We start from the raw sequence: 4,698 nt of genomic DNA, 5'->3' as shown, positions 1-4,698 counted from the left end.
TAGCAAAGTGCCTGATTATATTATGTGCTTATTAAATGATTATTAAATAGAGTAAATAAAATAGATAATCTAAACGAGTTGCAAATATTCTAACAATGTGCCAAAGAATCATAATCGACTTAAAGACTCTTCCTTCCATTCACCTCCAATCAACCCAACCATCAAGCAAGCATAATTAAATATTTACTGCTCTTTCAAAAGCTACCTAAATGTTTATTAGCAAATTATGAAGCACAAAAATAGTCCCTTTAACCTTCCATATTTTTCTACCTTTATTCTTCCTAAGTGCCCATTTCTTAGCTGAACTCCTCTAATGCCCTCTATAGTTGTTTACAATTACTCACACTAAGAAATTAATTATTTATAAAGGTGTAACAGTTTTAAGAATATTTGCAGTTTAATAGGACTCAAAGCCCAACCTGGTTGTAAAGTGCATATATAAGTCTTTGTCCATTTAAAAATTTGAGTTGTCTGATTTCTTTTATTAGTCTGTAGGAGTTGCTTATTTATTTATTTATGTATTTATTTATTTATTTATTTTGCTGAAAGTGGTTACTTTATTGGTTGGAAAAGGGAGAAGCTGTGGTCAGCCCAGGAGGGAATACAGAGGCCAGAAAAAGGCGAGGGCAGGTGGGCTGGAACCAGATGCAGGGCCAGGCAGAAACTTTCTCTCCCCACTGCTCAGCCTGGTGGTGGCTGGAGCTCAGAATTTGGGAGTGACACAGGGCACTTTCCCACAGCCATTGTGGCAGCATTTCATCCGGCCAGGACCCTGGCTGTCCACCTGGCACTGGTCCTGACAGAGGCTGAGCTGGGGGAAGTTACTGTTCACCTGGGGGCAGGAACCCTCCTTATCATTGGGCAGAGAGCAGAACGTGGCGCAGCCCGCGCTGCAGCACTTGGGGTTGTCCGCGCATTCGCTGTCCCAGACGCACTCCTGCGTGCAGTTCTGGTCAGCCTGGAGCTCGGGGCACACGCCCGTCTTCTCTGCTTCTGTGCCTGGGACTAGGGTAAAGCCGAACAGCAGCAGGCCAAGGAGGGCAGCGGCTAGCAAGCCTAGGCGACAGGCAGGCATGGTGCTATGCCAGGGCGGGGTGCAGGTCAGAGTTGCTTATTTATTTAAGACAGAGTCTTTCTTTGTCACCCAGGCTGGAGTGCAATAGCACAATTTTGGCTCACCACAACCTCTGCCTCCCAGATTCAAGCGATTCTCATGCCTCAACCTCCCGAGTAGTTGGGATTACAGGCATGCACCACCACACCCGGCTAATTTTTGTATTTTGAGTAGAGATGGGGTCTCACCATGTTGGCCAGCCTGGTCTCAAACTCCTGACCTCAGGTGATCCGCCCACCTCAGCCTCCCAAAGTGCTGGAATTACAGGTGTGAGCCACTGCACCCGGCCAGGAGTTCTTTATATAGTCTGGTTATGGGTTTCTTCTCAGATATATGCATTACAAGTATTTTCTCAAATTCTGACTTTCTTGCATTCTCTTTCTTGTTTTTGAATAAATCAAGGAAAAGGTAAATGAAGCCCCATGAACAGTATTTATCTTCATGTTTCAGTGCTTTTTGTGTTCTATTAAGAAATTACCTATCCCAAGTTCTTAGATAGTATCTTATTTTCTAAAATAGTTATTGTTCCACCATTCTTATTTAGCAATATAATCCAAATAAAATTGATTTTCTGTGTGGGATCCAGTTTTTTAAATATGTAAGTGATATGGTTTGGCTCTGTGTCCCCACTCAAATTTCATGTTGAATTGTAATCCCCACATGTTGAAGAAGAGCCTGGTGGGAGGTGATTGAATCATGGGGGGCAGACTCCTCCCTTGCTGTTCTCATGATGGAGTTTTCACAAGATCTGGTCGATTTTGTTGTTGTTGTTGTTGTTGTTGTTTTTGAGACAGAGTCTCGATCTGTTGCCAGTCTGGAGTGCAGTGGCACGATATTGGCTCACTGCAACCTCTGCCTCCCAAGTTCAAGTGATTCTCCTGCCTCAGCCTCCGAAGTAGCTGGGACTACAGGTGCACACCACCACGCCCAGCTGATTTTTGTATTTTTAGTAGAGATGGAGTTTCACCATGTTGGTCAGGGTAGTATTGATCTCTTGACCTTGTGATCCACCTGCCTCAGCCTCCCAAAGTGCTGAGATTACAGGCGTGAGCCACTGCACCCGGCCTGCAAGATCTGGTTGTTGAAAAGTATGAAGCATGTCCTCTTTCACTCACTCTCTCCCTCTCTCCTCCTTTTGCATGGTAAGATGTGCTTGCTTGCCCTTCACCTTCTGCCATAATTGTGTTTCCTGAGGGCTCCTAGTCATGCTTCCTATATAGCCTGCAGAAATGTGAGTCAATTAAACCTCTCTCTTTCATAAATTACCCAGTCTCAGGTATGTTTTCATAGCAGTGTGGGAATGAACTAATACAGTATTTATATTCAGTTAATCTAGCCTAATTTATTTCTTCATTGCATTGCACTTGCACATTTCTCATACACCAAATAAACCTATGTTTTACCTTAGTTTACCCCATTAAGCAGACTTGTATGCAGATAATTTACTTTATTTTATATTTATTTATTTAGATAGGCCCTTGCTCTGCCATCCAATCTCCACTCCATCTTGCTGGAGTGGAGTGCAATAACATGATCATAGCTCACTGTAACCTTGAACTCCTGGCCTCAGGCTATCCTCTTGTCTTGGTCCTCCAAAGCACTGGGATTATAGGCATGCCACTGCACCTGGTTAAGGAGCTTATTTTAAAAGGTATTTCAGGAAATTAAGAAGAGTCTAAGATTGGAACAGGTAAGGAAGGAAAGCCAACCTGAGGGTACATTAATGAACTGTTTATCACTGGGCTTAGTTCCCAGTCCTTCTTTAGAAAAGGTGTAGAACATAGCTTTTCATCTGTAACCTTTGTAATATCCTCTGTAATAACCTGGCAGATGAAGTAAGTATGTCTGAGTTCTCTGAGCGGCTCCAGCAATTTAATGGGACCCAAGGTGGGATGAGGGGCACAGTCTCAGACACCGAGCCCTCAACCTGTGGGATCTGAGGCTACCTCCAGGTAGACAGTGTCAGAAAAGAACAGAGCTTTAATACTCAGCTAGTGTCTGTCACAGAATTGCTTGCTTGTTGGTGGGGAGAAATCCCCACAAGTTTGGTCACAGAAGTCTTCTGTGTTGATTGTTGTTAAGAAAACAGAAAAAGCACTTTGAGTTTGGGTGAGAGTTTTGTTGTCCTACTCTACGTTATAAAAACACTGATGTTATTTCTGTTGCAGCTAGTTATAAAGTGGCTAATGGTGGCATGTAAATGTTTAACTAATGTCAATATCTAAATAGAGAACACACTGCATACCTCTCAAAAAAAAAGGTGTAGAATATCCCTCAGAATATTTCAGCCATGACATGAAAAAGAGTCATATTTATACATGAATTTCCATTTTTCAATTGATAGTTTAACACCTGAGGGTGTTAAATTCATTGCAACTTCAAGTATGCATGCATTAGATTGGCTGAGTGAGCTACTGCAAGTGTCTGACACCATAGCAGACAAGTGCTGGAGCAGCAAGAAACAGATTCATGGTGCAGATGTGGCAAGGTATTAATGGCTACATCCTCCTGCAGCTGGTTATTGCAGTGCCTGGAATAAAAAGATGAATTGAGAAGATGTGAAACAGGAAATGTAAAATTCCTGATAAAGTTCACACCTTATACCAATAAGATCTGCTCTACTGCAGTCCATCACAGAGACACGTGATCAGGTACAAATTGTGAAAAGTCTCAATACAAAAATATGTAATTAACAACCATTTTGAGGCTGAAATTGATATTTATCATCTCCCTTATCGACCATTCTAGAGTTCCCTCACTCACAGTTATTACTTCAGCAAAACCGGATGGCTTGTCCCAAAGGCGATCAAGGTCTCCTTGGACTATGTTGTGACCAAGAGTAGTTGACATAAACCTGAGACAAGACAGTGAATGTGTACTGCTATCTTTAGGACATAAACATGAACTACTTTTTTTTTTTACTATTTTTATGGATTATATAGTTGGACATTGAGAAAAATTCCTTCACCATATCAGTAGCCACCATGTGGACCCATTCCAGAAAAGATGCCATTGTTTAGATTGGTTATGCTGGAAAAATGTTAAGTTAAACAGTTAACAGATCATTCTAATGCCAGTCTTCTCAGAGCCTTTATATTCAATGCATGCTGCGAATCTTCAATAAGCAGACACTATACAGAAACATGCCCAAATTTATTTGTTCATAAAACACTTTTCTGTGGAACATTTGGAAGAATTAGGGTTGTGAAGTACACACTTTTTGGAATGCTCTACTTAGGAGATAAGGAATTGCTGAAGTTCAGAGTCTATATTCTCATTATCTTTGAAGAACTAAATTCTGAAACATAGTAATGCACAATAAGTGTTGAATAAGTGAGTGAGTGAGTGAGTGAGTGAGTGCATGGTTGAACTGACACCAACAAACTGATAAATGTGACTAGTTTGGGGCCATTTTAGTTTTTTACACCTTTTTAATGAAAGTTGTTGAATGATTGCAATGTATGGGTACTAGGCAAAGTAATTTATTAGTGGTAACTCATTTAAATGTCATTCAAAACCTTCTGACATAGACACTATCATGATTTCTCATTTATTGCTGAACAAATAGAGGCTAAGAAAGTTTA

The 4,698-nt window shown here is 41.1% G+C and overlaps 1 pseudogene across 1 annotated transcript; it reads right to left on the bottom strand.

The window, feature by feature from the left end:
• Positions 1–537: 537 nt before the first annotated feature.
• LOC104663626 lies at positions 538–1,101 on the bottom strand (annotated as a pseudogene). Its single transcript, XR_748158.2, has one exon. The product of XR_748158.2 is annotated as a WAP four-disulfide core domain protein 2 pseudogene (transcript).
• Positions 1,102–4,698: the final 3,597 nt, after the last annotated feature.

This window comes from Rhinopithecus roxellana, chromosome 11, assembly GCF_007565055.1.
Source record: "Rhinopithecus roxellana isolate Shanxi Qingling chromosome 11, ASM756505v1, whole genome shotgun sequence".
Taxonomy (NCBI): domain Eukaryota; kingdom Metazoa; phylum Chordata; class Mammalia; order Primates; family Cercopithecidae; genus Rhinopithecus; species Rhinopithecus roxellana.
Note: the sequence above shows the minus strand (reverse complement) of the source record. Positions and strands in the feature narration are given on the sequence as shown.